This window comes from Lynx canadensis, chromosome A1 (genome assembly GCF_007474595.2).
Source record: "Lynx canadensis isolate LIC74 chromosome A1, mLynCan4.pri.v2, whole genome shotgun sequence".
Lineage (NCBI taxonomy): Eukaryota > Metazoa > Chordata > Mammalia > Carnivora > Felidae > Lynx > Lynx canadensis.
The window spans coordinates 48,648,509-48,667,521 of NC_044303.2; the positions used below are offsets into that span (position 1 = coordinate 48,648,509).

The window sequence follows — 19,013 nt, forward strand, 5'->3', positions numbered from 1 at the left end:
AATGGAGAAGTTCTCTCAGAAGTTTTACGAAGTGAGCAAGAGACTGAAATTGAGAAGACTCTCCATGGTAACTAGCTGATGGAATGATTCATCAGTATACATTAAATGGCCCTGAATACCTATGGATAAGGTCTTCAAAAATGGTGTTCAAAATACCTATGGTTTATTTTCTTAAAGCTGCATGTTTCCTGTTTAGGAATTATGCCTCATTTTTGAGAGTAGACTAGTAACCCAAATACAGATTGAAATGCAAGAGATTCTTCCTGGTAACTAACTGATGGAAAGATTCATCAGTACACGGAAGGCGGCCCTGAGGACCCGCCCCTCAGAGGAGATTTTAAAAGGGGCTGGAAGTCCTGCAAGATGCAGGCAGGCGCATTGGGGGTGATGTGGCCTCTGCACATCCACAGTCTAGTAAGGCCTGTGGACCCAGAGAAAATACTTAGCAGAGGAGACTATGAAGGGGAAATGGAGACGCCTTTGGGGGGTTTTCAGACCATACTATGTTATTCTAATAAAGTCTACTGAAGCAGATGGTGAATATTTTGAACACTTGTTTTCTTAAGCTACATGCTCTAATAGTCTAGTATGCTTTCTCCATCCATAAATAATTTCCCTTCATTATGAAATCTAGCCATTACCAACTCATATACATATTATAAAGAAAGAGCCGGTACAGTCAAACTATGAGATACTCCTTTTATAATCATTTTAGATAATAGTCTCGCAGTTTTAGTTAACATAGTGGGGGGAAAAAAAACCACCAAGAAAATGGTAATGCAATCTGAATATATACCTCTGGGTCTCAGGCAGGAGAGTTTGACCTATCACTGAAAACATCAAAAACAGCTGCCCATTGGGAAAAAGTCCTGCCAAACCAGATAAAACCATCACCCCAGTCTTGGAAGACAGCTGTAACAGGTTGCTAGTTAACCCTTACAAATGGGACATTGTTGCAAAAAAAAAAAAAGGAAATGCGCAGCTTTAAGAAAATAAACCATAAGTATTTTGAAGACCATCTTAAAGCCCTAAGCCAGAGCCCGAGATAAACATCCGCTATGGACCAAAATGACCAAGCCGTCGTGGAAGTTTAAAGCCCAGGGTCGGAGGGGACATAAATAGCCAACTGCTTTTCACAATCTGGGATGAGCCCTATCAAGGAATACAGGGAAACCCTCAAAAATTAGCAGGTCAAGGACAAACTGCTCATTAGGCTTGACAAGAAGGAATTTGTGAGTAACCTCTCAAAGCGCTCCAAAGCTAATAAAAAATGTTGTTCAAAAAGATAACACCTTTGGAAACAAAGTAAGATTTTCTGTGAAGCATATATTTTAGATGAGAGAGAAAAAGAGAGAGACTGAGTAACTGTTTCTGTGGTCTTTATTAGGAGAAGTATTAATACTGAAAATATCAACGTATATTTCGAAACAGGTTGCAGGAACTAAATCAAACAGTAATTAACTTAAGGGACAGTCTAAACCTAACTATTAAACTAGATGTAACAAAAATCTGATCGGCATGATCACAGAATTAAAAACTCAAGGTGGAATTTGTAAACCATTGGCTCAAATATAAAATTTTAATTGCAACCAGCCACTCCACAAAAGGATGTTAACAGGGTGCCCAGCCACAGAGCTGTCAAAACAAAGACCTTCCAAATACTGAAGAAAACAACGTATTGAGGGACAAAAACAGGAATTAATGATAGAACATGGTCGAGCGCTCTACTTGAGAGCAATCAACAGACTGGAAGAAACCAAGGACCAGTTCTAAAAATCGCATTTTGCCGCGGTTAAAGCGGTAGACAAATGACGAAGAGACAGACGCAGAAGCAGGACTCCAAGCAGACAGGCGCTCAAAGGGGTCTCATCTAACATTTTTATAAATGACGTGGATGAGAAAATGCACAGGAAAGCAGGCAAGTTTGCATTAAACTTTTCTAGTTACAAAAATGCCAACAGACATAAGCATCTTTTTAGCATCAATCTGACAAACATGCTAGAATGTTTTTAACCAACTTCCACTTAACTGTTCAGATGAACCAACGATCTCCATTCCCGTTGTAAGTCATACTGACTGATGCACCAGGAACAGTCCGACCAGCGGGCTCCTTCCTGAGCAGGCTGAGAACCTCTCCCGCAATCAGCTGAACCGCACTTCTAGTAAGAATAGCACGGATCCGAAACCTGCGTATGCAGTCACACCTTATTATAATGTGATTTTCTTAAGTGACGCGTTACTTAAATGAATGAAATAGGAGGATGAAAAGATGCCTGTGGGCTTCTATAAAAAGCAAGTTGAATGCCTGGAAAACTTCCAAAGATTAGTTCATAAAAGATACAATTTTTTAAAAACTGGCACTGAATAAGGTATGGGCCTCATAATTGTACAACAATGGGAAAAATTAATCATAATTAACTGCAAGAGCGTGTCCAAGTTTTTACTTCAAAGTCAGAAAAAACAGACAATCCACTATGGGTTTGGTTTTGGTAAGAAACATCTGTGGATCCACACTGGGAGAAAAAGTCGAGGCCTTGTATCAAAGGTTTGTCAGAAAGTATGTATTTGCAAGTTCATGTTTGAATAAAATATTTGATATGTGTATATCACTTTTATGCTCCTCTACTCTTACAACTTTTTTGACTAACTAACCAACTATTGATTTTTATTTCTTTCATTTATTTCTTTCCACTGTATTTATTAGTATGCCTACTATGTGCCAAGCACTATAACAGGGGCTGTGAATACAAAGAAAAAGGTTTTGGCCCTCCAAAAAGCCAAAATTTAATGGGGTAGAAGGAATGCTAACAAATAACAACAATCCATTATACTAAGCATCATAAGTAAATGTTAAGTGTCAAAAAAAAAAAAAAATCTAACGTAGTCTAGAGAGCAATGGAGTGAGTTCAATGACTCAGACAGACTTTAGATGAGGCCAGGAGACAGAGTACAAGTGATATGTATTAGGTGGGAAGACACGTTCTGACAGAGCGCACGTGCAAAAGCAGGGCAGCGCTAAAAAGTGCTGGGGGTCCCCTAACACCAAAGTTCCCAAATTGTGAAGAGGCTGGAAAGGTAGGGCAGGAGCTGACCTGTGAGGTACAAAGTTATCTAAGTTTCAGACATAAATGACAGGGAATCATTATATTTTAAACAAAAGAATGACAGAGTCATACTTGTATTTCAGCCCAGCATCTTTTCTAAGCAGTTTAGAAAACGAATGGAAGTAAAGATACCAGTTAGGAGACTATGAAAATAATCTATTAAAAAAAATAAAATCACAGCGGAACAATACTAAGGAGGTAAAATCAGAGGACAGATAGAAGGGTGAGTGAAAACAAGTCAAAAATTGAGAATCTGGGGTGCTTGGGTGGCTCAGTCGTTAAGCGTCCAATTTCAGCTCAAGTCATGATCTCACAATTCAGGCGTTCAAGCCCCACATCAGGCTCTGTGCTGACAGCTCAGAGCCTGGAGCCTGCTTCGGATTCTGTGCCTCCCTCTCTCTCTGCTTCTCCCCCACTTGTACTCCTCTCTCTCTCTCTCTCAACAATAAATACACATTAAAAAAGAAGAATTAAAGGGGCACTTGGGTGGCTCAATTGGGTAAGTGCCAACTTTGGCCCAGGTCATGATCCCATGGTTGGTGAGTTTGAGCCCCTCGTCAGGCTCTGTGCTGACAGCTCAGAGCCTGGAGCCTGCTTCAGATTCTGTGTCTCCCTCTCTCTCTCTGACCCTTCCCTTGCTCATGCTCTATCTCTCTCTCTCTCTCTCAAAAATAAACAAGCATTTAAAAACATTTTTTTAATAAAAAAAAAATTGAGAATCAAAGTTTGGGAATTTAGCAGCTGACAGTGAAAGATGTATTAACAAAAATAGGAAATGAAAGCTTTCTGAAGAAACATAAAGAGCACAGTTGTGAATATGATGATTTTGAAATGCTATTATATATCCAGATGGAGATATTTAATAGGGTGTTGGCCTTCCAGGTCTAGTAATCCAGAGGTGAAGGTGTCTTTCTAGGACTCATGACCATACGGATAGAATTTGAAGATGCAGAAACAAATGGGCACACTAAGAAAGGAGAGAGAAAGATGACACACTTCCAAATACCAACTTTGGGGACAAAAAGAGAAGGAGTAACCAATACAGGAGACTAACAAGTAACCAAAAGGAACAAGCAGGAATGTGGGAATGATATGGAAAGGGAAGTTAAAGAAGTAACCAACCATGTGAAAAACAAAAGCAAGGTCAAATAAGATCACCAATGAAACTATTGTACTTAGCAGTTGAGATTACTAGCAAAAGAAGCCTGAGCTTAGTCAATGGAGATGAAAACAGACATGGGAGACATGGTGATGGCACTGACCTCAGAAAAGCCAGGAAGTAACCAGATTCTGAGAGCACTGATGTCAGGGCACCCCTAACCCAGAGAAACTTACCTGCCTGCAAGCAGGAGGGAAGGAGGTGCATAGCACTAGATAGTGACAGGGCTACAAACTGGTCAAGTGAGAAGCTGAGATGTTCTTGACCTACAGACACCTATTGTTTCAAGGACACAGACATTAATCGGGTGACAGTGAGAATGGCATTGTTTGGTAGAAGGAATGAGAAAGGCAGTGAAGTTTCAAAACTCTCCCTGTGGGCAATACAGGGGACCTCCTGAGACTCTGGGAGTGGGTCTGGAACATTTCCCTCATTGAAAAACACAAGGTCATTTCATGATGGAAAAATTATCAGTGTACGTGTTTATAGAATCATGGGTGGCAAGTTATTAATAAACTTAGCACCCAAAAGTCACTATGAACAACTCAAAAAAGATATTTTTCTAATACTCTCTTGAAACACATAAAATGTTAATAAAACAGGGGTGCCTGGGTGGCTCAGTTGGTTAAGTGTCTGACTTCAGCTCAGGTCATGATCTCACAGTTCATGAGTTCGAGCCCCACGTTGGACTCTGTGCTGACAGTTTGGAGCCCAGAGCCTGCTTCGGATTCTGTGTCTCCCTCTCTCTACCCTCCCTCTTTCTCTCTCTCTCTCTCTCTCTCAAATATAAACATTTAAAAAAATTAAAAAAATATATTAATAAAACATAAACACTATCCAAATAGAACTGAAACTAAAACATACAGCATTACACCTTTACAGAGTCGTGATGCTCTGCATAGTATTAACCACCAGACCTTACTAAATAATGCATGTTAAACACGACACCTACGTAACAATTTAATGATTATGACGATGTGGGAGAGCTATATGAAAATGATATAGTGTTTTGGTCTAGAAACATAAGCCAAATAATCTATAGGATCCTAATTTCCAGGGACTTTATAATACAATTTATACCATTTAATGCTGGCCGAGACACACTCGGGTATATTTCATTAAAACCAGAAAGAAAAAGAAATAACACATACAAAAGGAAAAATCACTACTTTACATGGCAGGTAGCAAACCTACATAAAATTAATCTGTGCGAGAATTATTTTTAATGGATGGTGAACTAAAATGGACTCAAAAGAAACAAGTGGTAGTTTAAGACATTAAGATGTCAGTGGGCTATGTTAAAAGGGCAACCACGTCATGGTGTCATCAGAGACAAGACTCTCCCTGACTGGCCGGGAGTCTGACCCTGTATAATGATTTTAAATTGGTGCTGATGGAAAAATATGAGCAACTCTTCACGTATAAACAAAAGAATGTAAAATACAATGTCAATCTAATAAATAGCACCTCCCAAATTTTCCTTCCCCTTAGAACTGAACAATCTACCACAAAAACTTACACTACATTATGGAAATGCAGGAATAGTGTTCAGCCTTCTCCACTCAACCTGAGTTCTCTCTCTATAAAGGAAATTTTATCTGAAAATACAAATTTACCTGGAAATAAGAGGAAAGCAGATCCATGCCACCTAACTTCTCACCAAATTACATTCCATCTTTACTATTACTTAAGTGTTTGCATATTATCATGTCTTTCTCTTATACCTATTACCACTTAACAGAGTCTGGTATATGGCAGATGTTCATTGAAAAACAACGTAGGGTGTGGCGGTGGGAGAAATGGGTAAAAGTGGTCAAAAGGTACAAATTTCCAATTATAAAACAAACATGTCCTGCGGATGTAACGTACAGCCAGTGAATATAGTTTAAAATACTGTATTGTAGGGGCATCTGGATGGCTCAGTTGGTCGAACATCCAACTCATGGTTTCAGCTCAGGTCATGATCTCACAACTTGTGAGCTCAAGCCCCCCATCAAGCTCTGTACTGACAGCATGGAGCCTACCTGGGATTCTCTCTCTCTCCCCTTCCCCTGCTCATGCTCTTGCTCTCTTTTCCAGAAAGAAAGAAAGAAAGAAAGAAAGAAAGAAAGAAGAAGAAAGAAAGAGAGAAAGAAAAAAAAAGAAAGGTAGATACTGTATTGTATATTCAAAAGTTGCTAAGAGAGTATATCTTCCAAGTTCTTATTACAAGAAAAACAAATGTGTTACTGTACGTGGTGATGGATGTTAACTACACTTATTGTGATGATAGTTTCACAATATATACTAACACTGAATCATTACATCGTACACCTGAAATTAACATGTTATGTCAATTATATGTCAATATTTTTAAAGAAAATTAATGAAAACATGATAAAAATAATAAAAGCATGATCACTTTGATAAAAATTAATGAATTCTTGCCAACTCCTGATCTTTACCATTTCCAAGATACCCATAGAATACACATTTATATAAATGATTACTCTCCTTAACTATATACAAGAAACTAAACAACATAATATGTAAGAGTAGCCTATCAATGCTATAGTGCAAGCTACAACTTTTGAAACTTTCTTGCTCTTAAACTAACTAGCATGTGTGTTATCACACTCCTATGACGCTACTAAGGATTATCTAAGAATAACTGATATAATTGTATTTAACTGGATTTTTTTCTCTCTCTTTTTTTCCTTTGCTTAGGGATTCTGACCATATGATTTTAAAACACAAGATTTTTTTAAAGGAGTCAAATACCATGGATTGGGGGTAGAGGTGAATCACATGCAGTAATGTTGACCTTTGCAATTCCATAAACCTTTCTAAGACTTTTCTGAGGCATAGGAAGTTTCAAATCCTGCTCAACATTGCTTAAGGAAATGCTTTGTTCAGGCTGTTTTCAGAGAAAACAGTCAATAACCATGCATGTGCCTTTGAATTCAGCTGCACCAGCTGCTAACTTAATGACACTGAAATTAGGAAGCTTTGTTCTAAAGGTGGCCACAGAGGCTCCTTTGGTATACTTATAGTTCCCAAACAAACCGAATCCTTGAAAAGGCACACACAAATACACACATGTCCAGAGACTGTGTTATTTGCAAAATGAAATAAACAAGTCAAACAGCCCAAATAAAAAGTGCAAGAATTCAGGAGGGAATGCAGTGTGAAGGAAAAACCTCAAAGCCTAAGCTTTAATTACTTTGCTTTAAAGGCAGAATGTATTTCTTAAAATATTTTCCTAAGAACACGGGGCATGCTATGACTCTAGTCAACATTTATTCAGTACTTCATGTATATTTTAATAATGCCAAGAGTGGCACCAAAGGCTCAACAAGAAGTAATGTGTTGTTAAATTTTGCAATCTTTCTCCCCACCCCCCATTTTACATTTCCATTAGCAGCAGCACAAGACTCATCACCCAGCACCACATACCTGTTTAATCGTATTCAGAAGGTATTTTCTACATGCTGAGAGGCTGCGAAAGCTACAAATAAGTAAAAACAAAATCACTGATTAAAAACTAAAACAAAATACCGTGTCTTCCGCTACTGTTTTCTCATTCTTAAATATGGGGGTGGGGGGTGCATGAGTGCAGGTGCGCTCACGTGGATACTTTGCTACCTGTAAGTATTCTTTTTCTGGGGTAAGTCAACTCTGAAATATCCAAGCGTAGGAGAGATAATCAACCCAGTGAGAATTTATAAACTGGTAGAGGATCACACCATGTCCCCCTTCTACCTTGCTCCCAGAAAATAAAACATGCCATGGGGATGAAGAGAAGACAGGGTTCTAAGACCTGGTAGTCAGGCTGTACAAGTCCTCAGGACAGCCTCCAGTGACTTACAACCCACAAGTCACAGCATCTGGTCTTTATCACCTAACTTGACTCTGAGATTACCCAAAACTCAGTTGTTGGTAGGTGAGTCTGTGAGTCTCCATGTGAGTCTGTGATATGTGGAGATATAAGACCTGAATTACATGTCCTAACCAACTTTATCCTGATGGTTTAAGCCTGGCTAGATTTGGGATGTCCTTGAATGTAACAGGGAAGCAGACAAACAAATGAGGAAGTGACAGACAATGCTTGGAATGTTCCTGGAATATCAAAAAAATCGTAATTTCTACACAGGATTTGAGGCACAGCACAGCAGTATGCCAAGAGGGCTCAGGTGTGAATCTATTCAATTTAACAAATATTTATGACGCATCTTTTGCCAACTCAAATGTAAGAAGGATTCCAAATTGTGTTTATGTCCTCGGGATATAAAGCAGTGCTGGAACAGGCAGCAGGCACTTAATATCGAAGAAAGAAGGAAAGGAAAAAAAAGGAAAGAAAGAAAAGGAAGGCAGGCAAGTAAGGAACTTGGGCAGAGTAGGCATTTGCTAGAACTGAGGATACAAAGATGAACAACGTGGCAAATGAACTTCAGAGGTGCTAGCTGGAGACTTAATCAGGGCCTCACCCCATTTTCTAATCCAGCTTTGAGTTCATCAACTTTTTCTTGAGATATCAGACAGATAAATGAAAAGTAAACTAGTTTGGAAAAATTAAGCTTCAGGCTCCTGCTGCAAACGTTTTGAAAACAAGAATCTAAAACAAGTTTTTAATCCTGGCCACACATGAGAATTATGTAGGAAACTTAAATATGCCAGCTATTGGCACCTGGGTCCCGTGTGGGATTAAATTACCAATTAAATTACAATCGTCAAGGAGGAGGTAAAGGTATTACTATTTTTAAATACTCATGTGATTCTAATCTGCAACAAATAATGAGAACCGCTGTTCCGTAAATAATGACTAAGTTTTCTGCCCAGGGTCTACTATGAACTTGACAAGCTAAAACAAAAATGCAACCTATATTTAAGAACCATGTGTATGTTTATAGTACAGTACAGTAATATAGGAAACTCATTTGTTTAAGCAAACATGACCGAAAACAGGAATGGAGAAACACTAGACACTGATACAGCCAAAAATTCCAAAAAAGCTTTAGATACCCAGCTCAGCACACCGACATAAAATGTCTCTAAATAGCTGAGAAATAATTACAATATAATTAAAAGTTTTCAAACACATGATTCTGACATTAATTTGAAGATTCCTTATTTTGTTACAATTACCTATACTTTTTAAAAGCAGTTCTATTCATAACAGCCCCAAATTGAAAAGAACCAGGATATACCTGAATACCTCCACTTTTAAAAGTAGGTTTTATGTTCTAAAACTGATGGTGGTACACTGCACAATTCTGTGACTGTCCCAAAAACCACTGAATTGTACACTTTAGATAGGTTGAATCGGCGTGCCAACTATGTCAATAAAGTTCTACATATAAAAGAAATTTTTTAAGTAGACTTATCTTCTCAATTAGAAATGAGTTTTTTCATAATTGTACATGGGCAGTGGCTGTTTTATTAGTATAAATCCATTTTTAATGTTAAATTTCATTTTCTTTTTCATATTCTCCTAAAATCAAGGGTGCAAGCCATACTGAAAGAATTTTGGCTTCAACAGCTTTTAAAACTCACAGCCTGGGGCGCCTGGGTGGCTCAGTCGGTTAAGCATCTGACTTTGGCTCTCAGGTCATGATGTCATAGTTTGTGAGTTCGAGCCCCGTGTCAGGCTCTGTGCTGACCACCCAGACCCTGGAGCCTGCTTCGGTTTCTGTGTCTCCCTCTCTCTCTGCTCCTCCCATGCTTGTGTTCTCGCTCTCTCTCTCAAAAATAAACATTAAACATATTTATTTTAAAAAATCACAGCCTGGAGCAAAAATGTGACATTATAAAAAGTCACATTAAATTACTGCAATTAATGATGTCATAACTGGGGAGCAGGGGATAACATGTGATTAAGTGGAACACCTGCCTGGCTTGGCCTGTTAAGCATCCAACTCTTGATTTTGGCTCAGGTCATGATCTCATGGTTCGTGAGTTCAAGCCCCACATTGGGCTCTGCACTGACTGTGCAAAACCTGCATGGGATTCTCTCTTTCTCTCTCTCTATGCCCCTACTGTGGCGCGTCTCTCTCTCTCCGTCCCTCCCTCCCTCCCTCAAAATAAATAAACTCAAAAAAAAAAAAATGTGATTATCAGTGAATCACTAAGTGTGATGTGATGGAAATTAATTGGGCCTAAATGTCTTAAGCCCCCAAGGTCTAGATATGACCCCACCATTTGTGAAGTGAGTATTCTTAGACAAACTATAAAATTGCTATAAAAACTGTAAGTCAGAAATTCATTACAATAGTAAGCTGAAGCAATGTTTAAGAAACCATTTGAAAACTGTTTGGTGTTTAAAAAAATAGTGTTGAAATTATTTTGGCTTTGTTGCAAAAAGAGAGATCACCAAGTTCAGAGAGTCTATGACATATTCCAAGAATCTCTAAAATTTTGTTCTCCACCCACTTTTCCCTGTAGCATCTCTTAAACCGCTTAAATTTTTCCTGTCTCCATATTTTCTCATCTATAAAGGAGAGACATATTTGCCTCTTTAGAAGTTACTGAACTATAAATTAAGTCCCCTACTTTATTCCGGAAAATAAGTGCAGCCAATGAAATGACTGGTGCCTGGAGTCCTTTTGCCCCTTTTGGACCTAGGAAGATACAGAGGGTTTTTAGGATACCGTAATTATATACGGCAAGCAGATTTTGGATGTTAGTTTGTTTTGTGGGTTTTTAACAAGAGTCCCAGCCAGCCAGGGGAAAGGGAAAGAACTAGAAGAAACATAATTAAGCAGCTTTGAAGTTCTGATAACTAAAAGGGCACATGACACAGAGGTTCTTATCAGGAAGGGTCCCTATTCACAGGAGAGGAGCAAATCCAAATTTCCATGCATAGAATTGCAACTTTTTTATGGTAATTAGTCCTTCTCTTTCAGAAATCCCATCCCAGTGAAGCTCTGCAAATGAATCAATTCTGTTTCCAAAAAAAAGTTACTCTCTTCTCCAAAACAAGTAACTGTTACCCCCAAAAGATAACCATGTTCTTACAAAAAAAAAGCTTTCCATTTAGAAGGGGGAGACACAGGCAAATGGAAATGTTTCTACAAACTTTGTCAAGCATTACTTAAAACTGTTACAAGGCATGATTACAAATGACCGTGAATTTAATACTACTATTTAATTGAATCTTCAATTCTTTGGTAAGGATTAATTATTTCTTATATTACATTTCCTTCATTGTGTGATGATATGGAAATATATATACCCATACATGTGTGAGCTGCTCAGCTATAATTAATGATGCACTTTTATTCTCTATTATTGTGTGGAAAACATTCTGACACAAAATAAATGAAGCATAATCATTCAGTGTAATGATTCGAATGTACTGATTAATGAAATGAAATAGCTTCTCTGCTCTTTAGTTAAATTAAAACATTTACACACTGGGAATCATAAGGGCATCCCTAAATGAATGTTTTCTAGGTGACCATTTTCCCTTATAGAAATCACCTGCCCAGCCATCACTGACTAGAAGTTCCCAGCAGTTGTAATATGTACCACTATCTTATATGCAGGAAACAAAAACTGTGTCAATTAAACTATTACACAATACTAAGCTGTCTTCAGAGATGTTAAAAAGTGTGTGAGGAGGAAACAGGAGAGAATGTGGCCTATATGCTTAAAAATCACTAGATGGAAAAAAAAAAAATGAAAGAAGAATCATCTGGGGCCCCTGTGTGGTTCAGTCAGTTAAGCATCTGACTCTTGATTTTAATTCAGGTCATGATATCCTAGTTTGTGAGTTCAAGCCCTGCATCAGGCTATGTGCTGACAGCGCGGAACCTTCTAGGAATTCATTCTCTCCCTCTGCCTCTCTCTCTCTCTCAAAATAAATAAACTTAAAAAAAAAATCAAGAATCATCTGAATAGATAAATAGGTTGACTGATTTCCTTAGCCCCCATACAAACCTACTTAGATTTTCTGGAGACTGGGCTAAGGTACTAAAGCAGAGGACCCTTGAACGACCCAGGGGTTAGGGGAGCCAACTCCCCGTGCAATTGAAAATCCAAGTATATCTTCCGACTACACAAAAACTTTACTACTAATGGCCTACTACTGACTGGAAGCCTTACCAATAACATATTTTAGATAGTCAATGAACACATACTTTGTATGTTATGTATATTATATAGTTTGTTCTTACAACAGAGTAACCTACTGCACTGTATTTATCAAAAAAAAACTCCATGCATAAGTTGATCTGTGCAGATCAAACCAATGTTGTTCAAGGGTCAACAGTATTGGGGTGCCTTGGTGGCTCAGTCAGTTAAGTGTCCGATCTCACAGTTTGTGAGTTTGAACCTCCCATCAGTCTCGATGCTGTCAGCACAGAGCCCACTTCAGATCCTCTACCCCCCCCACCCTCCCCTACTCACTCACACACACTCACGTGAGCGTGTGCTCCCTCTCAAAAATAAACATTAAAAAAAAAGAGAGTAGGGGCGCCTGGGTGGCGCAGTCGGTTAAGCGTCCGACTTCAGCCAGGTCACGATCTCGCGGTCCGTGAGTTCGAGCCCCGCGTCAGGCTCTGGGCTGATGGCTCGGAGCCTGGAGCCTGTTTCCGATTCTGTGTCTCCCTCTCTCTCTGCCCCTCCCCCGTTCATGCTCTGTCTCTCTCTGTCCCAAAAAGTAAATAAAAAAAAAAAAAAAAACGTTGAAGAAAAAAAAAAAAAAGAGAGTCAACTGTATTTGTAAAAAGTTCCCCAGGTGAGAAATCTAGAACCAGCTGGCAGAGATCTATCAATTATACCAGTTCTCTAATTATAAGCAACTCAAACACAATGGCAACCATGATTAATACCACACTTTGTTTTTAACAACTGTTTATATGTATACATAAAATACTGCCTACAGTGGGAATTGGCCAGCTTGAAGATGTCACTAAAAGTGTGTAGATTTTAACACTGATATTGATGAGGGCAGAGACAAAGGAAGCCCCTTAAAGTCTCTACATAGTATTCCCTCTTCCCAGCACGGAACCCAGTCCAATGGGTGGAGCCCAGCTCCAGTGACAGCAGTATTTGTGTTACATTTTTGGTTTAGGAAAAGCTCAATGGCTTCTGTTAGGTCTACAGGTGTCCAGAGGGCCTCTGGTACCCAACTACCAACCTGGGTCACTCCTGGTCCAGGCAGCTCCAGAAAACTAGCAAAGCAATAAAGCAGTAGTACTGTTAAAGAGGCAGACAGAAGTCTTATAACCCAGCACCGCCACTTAACTGCCAGGCGATCTTGAGAATGATACTGAACCTCGATTATCACATGGAGGACTAACACGGATAATAATCAGATCTGTCACGAAGATGCACTGAGATAATACCTATAAAACACCTAGTGCAATAAATGGTACAAAGTAGGTGTTCGGTAATTAGAAAATGACGTTATCCCTATTGTTGCCCCTTCCATCTATCTCCTTTTTTATTAAAAAATTACTTTGAGCACTACAGATCTCAGTACTAATCTTTCTCTCTATTAATATGCATTGATGTTTGTCTCTACTTCTAATTTACAACCTTAAAGACCATGTTTAATGTTATGTTTTTTCTCTGTTCCTAGGAGCTCAAAACATGGTATTAGGCAACCAACAGATATTTTATCAATTCAACCATTCACTCAACAGATAATAATTACAGATTTGTCACACTCAAGACAACATCCTAGGCATGGGGAATACATTGATCTCTACCCCTGAGTTTACAATCCATGCTCAGTAAGATCTAGTCCATTTTAATGAATTATTCATTGGAACAGCAGAAACACACATATATGTACCACTACATACAGGCATAAAAAGACTCCTCCCATAGATTTACAATAACCTGTTCCCCTACTCCACTCTTATCAGAAAATAAGTCACCTTAGTTAATCATTAAAACTACCAATTTTAACTGTATAGACCATAGTCTCATGTTCAAACACCTCAAGTAATGGAGTCTAAAAGTGAAAAATGTCTATACATGCCTCATACCTTGTAAGAGAGCTGATCACAAATTCTACCTAATTAAAGTAGTGTACTACAAAGTCATCGATTCAAGGACAAAAGAAATTCACAAAAACATCTTTCTATGTGATGCTATAAAATATTTCAACATATTCACAGATTGAACTTTCTCTGTAATTCCAAAATCTCATTTTCTCATGCAAAATTTCTTCCAGTTAGGAAAAAAGCCTAAGTGAAAAAAAAAAAAAAAAAAAAAAAAAAAAAAAACTATCTTGAGGAAATTGTATGGTATTGTAAGGAGCTAAGAAAAAGATTGTATGGTATGGAAAACTAAAGAGCCTGTCAATAAAGAAAAAGCACCATTTTCTCCCTTTGTTCAGCACCATACTTTGTTCCCCTCCAGTCCTACCTCATATCCTGTAACCCCCAGATTCCACACTATGGGCTTAGACTCCTCCCACTTGCTGCAAGAATGACCCAAGACAAGATGTTTTTAAGTGAGGATGAACATGCACATATTTTTGTACAAGATGAGTATCTAGTTTGCTATTTCTGGCAAAGGACAGGGAATGTCCAAGGTTGTCAGTACAGCTTTTATCTCCTGTGATTTAACTGGACCTTTAGCAAGCACAAAATATAACTTCAAAAGAAAGTTTTTTTTTTTTTCCCATGATAAAACAAAGCAAGCCAGGAAACATTTTCCAAGGTGGGGGGCACTGACAGTCCTTCAAACCAAGAAGTAAGTTGGTAAAAAATTTTTAAGAGGGGAGAATTAGAAATGAAAGAATTATTACTTTTGCAATAAGTAAAGCAAAATAAGGCAAGTATAGACCAAGTAAAGAAAAAAGTTTCGACAAAGGCAATATAGTGTACAACTAAAACATGAGGAACAGTGACTTTCAGACAAGAAGTTTAACTTCAGGTATATGACCACTGAAATGAGTGGGTAATAGATGAAATTGCACAGTGGACTCAAATATCTTGGTTTTAGAAAAATTTTTAAGTGTTATTTATTTATTTTGAGAAAAAGAGAGAGAGCACAAGCAGGAGAAGGGCAGAGTGAGAGGGAGAGAGAGAGAATTCCAAGCAGGCTCTGCAATGCCTACACAGAGCCAGACATGGGGATCGAAACCACGAACCAGGAGATCATGACCTGAGCTGAAACCAACAGTCAGATGCTCAACGAACTGAGCCACACAGGCACCCCTCTAATATCCTGGTTTTACAACAGTGTGCCCCAGAGAACAGGCATCATTTCTAAAGCAATTATTAGTTAGCTCATAAAGAGTAATAGTAATGTAGACAATCCAACTGATTTCATTCCAACAAACATTCTTTAATACATTTGTTATGTACAAAACTCTGTAAGTACTCTAGGATACAGACATAAATCCAAGTCCAAAATGTGTTTTAATAAACTCAGACCATACTTTATTTTCAGAGGTTTGTGCAGTTAATGTTGATGAGTATTAGGTTCAGACATATAAACTTGACATGTCTGTACCTCAAAAACAATTGAATAATGGTAATTTCATATGGTTCAACTTAATACATAATGCCTATCATTGACAGCCAACAAAATAACTATGAAATACAAGTCTAGGCAAAGTGTCTCTATAAGTACAGAAATTAAGAGTTTAAAAAAACCCAAATTCATTCATTTGACTTTGCAAAGCAGGACAGCTTCTTTGAGCAGATGGCATATGAACGAGGAATCAGGTTTTGAGAGTTGGAATAGTTAGAAGAAGGAATATAGTGAGGAAGAAGTGGCAGATGGGAATTTTAGACTGGGGACAAGCAAGAACATAAGTACAGGATCATAAAAGTGTAATAGAATAATTCAAATGGCAAAATCATCTACTTTAATGTCATTGAGCAAGTATGTGAGGTTCATTATTAAAACAGAATTTTGGGGCACCTGTGTGGTTCAGTCACTTAAGTGTCCGACTTCAGCTCAGGTCATGATCTCGCAGTCCGTGAGTTCAAGCCCCGTATCCGGCCCTGTGCTGAAAGCTCAGAGCCTGGAGCCCGCTTCAGATTCTGTGTCTCCCTCTCTCTCTGCCCCTCCCCTGCTCATGCTCTGTCTCTCTCACTCTCAAAAATGAATAAATGTTAAAAAAAAACTTAAATTAAAAAAATAAAATAAAACAGAATTTAAATTCAATTAACCTGGAGAAACTTATTTGTCTCACAATCAAAAAAAAAAAAAAAACGCAAACAAAATTCTAGGATGGGACACCTGGGTGGCTCAGTTGGTTAAGCCTCTGACTTCAGATCAGGTCATGATCTTAAGGTTCATGAGTTCAAGCACTGTCCACATCGGGCTCTGTGCTAACAGCTCAGAGCCTGAAGCCTGCTTTGGATTCTGTGTCTCCCTCTCTCTCTGCCCCTCCCCTGCTCACACTCTATTTGTTTCTCTCTCTCTCTCTCTCTCTCTCTCTCAAAAATAAATAATTTTTATTAATTCTAGAATAAGTATAAAATTTTTTCTGAGAAATGATAAAAAGAAAATTAAATAAGAACATCAAATCAACCATTCCCTATAAAAGAGCTACAAACAGTCTCAGGTTCACAGACATCTCAATATAAAATAATACACTAAAAGCTCCTCCTTCTGCTATAGACGGAGTGTATCAGATACTATTCTGTTCGGTAATGGGCAAGAGCTTTCCCCTTGACTAGTGTCCTTATGGATGCCTCTGCCTTTGCTCTAAACATCAGGGTTTCAGAAAGGCCCTACTGAATTTTAAAGGTCAAGTTCTTCCCACCATTCCATTTACAAATCACTGCAAGTAACCCATTATACATTTACTATGGAACTGGCAAAATTTAATAATCACTAGACCTTACTGAGTGCTTTGTGGGAACGGTGGCTTTTGCATGGTTATGAAGACGGTAATGAAGTCAAATCTACTGCTCCATTACACATATTATTTTTAGCCACAATAACAGTGTTCCGTTTAAGCTTTAGGACTGCATTTAAATAGATGGTTTAGGAAACAATAAAGCCTAAAAGAATACTGTAGGTGTATTCCAAATTTAGAGTGAGTAGGAAACATCAGGGGAATTTTATCTACTCCATCAAACAATAAAACACTCTGAGCCAGCAACACAAAGAAGCCAAGAAAACAGGGGATGGGAACTTTTTTTCTTATTAGAGAGTCAGCAAGCTAATAAAAATATTAATCAAAGGGCACATAAAAAATTTTTGTTTGGCAGGAATTTTTTTTTTTTTTTAAAGAGAAATGTCAGATACTGTGCTAGTTACACTGCATAAATACTGGACCCAAGAGACGCACTACGTACCCGTTAAAGGAACAGGACAAGGGGAAGAATAGAGTTAAGGGACCAAGTGAAGAAGGAATGAGACACACACGCAGAGAAAAACAGAAAACACTGCAGAACACATAGAAAAGCACCTACAATCAAACCCAAAAGAACACAGAACAGTGTTCTGTTTGATCTCTCACAACATTTTGGCTGACGATTAGATGTCTACTGTAGTTTCATGAATACGAGTAACTCGTTCTGCGAGTGTTCCACAAGATGAGCAAACACTTCTAATAAATTTTAACTTGATAAACGAGCGAGGTCTCGCACTGAGTGAGGTCTTGCGTGAGTAGTACGTGACGCCGAACGTCACATGATCACAACTGAACCAATGGTTCTTGAAATTCACTTTGATACACAAGCACTTTGGATTACAAGCATGTTTCTAAACGAATTATGCTTGCAAACCAAGGTTTTACTGAAAAAATGGGGATACCTTATATACACTGCCTCAAAGACCATACAAAATTATGTTAATGGTTGAATATAAACCGATAGTCCAGAGGTTCTTTCTCAGCTAGAGCCCATGACAACATTAGACCCTAATGCAAGAATATAACTAGTACCTTTGGGAAAGTGAAATATTCCTATTAAAAGTGTTGGAAAGGGGCACCTGGGTGGCTTAGTCGGTTAAGTGTCTGACTTTGGCTCAGGTTATGATCTCACAGCTCTTGAGTTCAAGCCCCATGTCCAGCTCTGCACAGACAGCTTGGAGCCTGGAGCCTGCTTCAGATTCTGTGTGTCCCTCTCTCTCTGTCCCTCCCCACTCATGCGCTCTCTCTCGTTCTCTCTCTCTCTCTCAAAAATAAACATTAAAAAGAAAGTGTTGGGAAATATCAAAACATCATAAATTAATCACTGCTTGTATGCCTGGGCACGATACAAAGTTTGTTCACAAAAGTTCTAGGAGGTTAGCTTATTTTGTGAAATGTAGCCACAAATTTCAACAATCTTATCTCCAGTTAGAGTTTCAGGTTTAGAGAATTAGGTTGTGATTGTTTACAAGATGCTTCTACAATTTTGTGTCACTTTTTTTTCTTTTCTGAGAGTTGGGTGTGGTTTGGTTTTGGCTTTTAATTCATAGGTGATGGGAGATGAACAATAACACATTTTTAGCACATGGTGTGAATTCAAACTTGATGGTAAGGAAGCCCACCAGGGTATGCAACTGTGTTTTGTCTAGATGTTCGCCATATGCTGTTTTAGTTTCCGTGTTATTATTCGTAGGGACTATAACATCTCACAGTCCTGAGAGCCTCCAAAGTACTCACCCATCTGGCTTCCCAGATACAAAAATGGCACAGGACCCCGTCACTGATTTTTAGGCGGAGCAAGAAGGCAGTGGCAGAAAGGCACAATGAAGGGCTGGCTTTTCTTAAGGATCTGAGGCAGCAGGCGTGGCAGGAGCACTGAAACTGGTGCTGGCCACTGTTCCCAGCACTCTCTCTTATTACCCACGCCTGACTGCCTCTG

General features: G+C 38.6%; 1 protein-coding gene across 2 annotated transcripts in view; it reads right to left on the reverse strand.

Annotated features, from left to right (window-relative positions):
• Positions 1-19,013, reverse strand: part of KLF12 (Kruppel like factor 12) — a 432,669-nt gene that overhangs the window by 364,323 nt on the left and 49,333 nt on the right. Inside the window, exon 2 of one of the 2 annotated variants that reach the window (XM_032592010.1) lies at positions 7,699-7,750. The exons of the other annotated variant lie outside the window; for it this stretch is intronic. The gene's annotated coding sequence lies outside the window, so the exon portion shown is untranslated. The remainder of the gene's footprint in view (positions 1-7,698; positions 7,751-19,013) is intronic. 2 annotated transcript variants of the gene reach the window in all.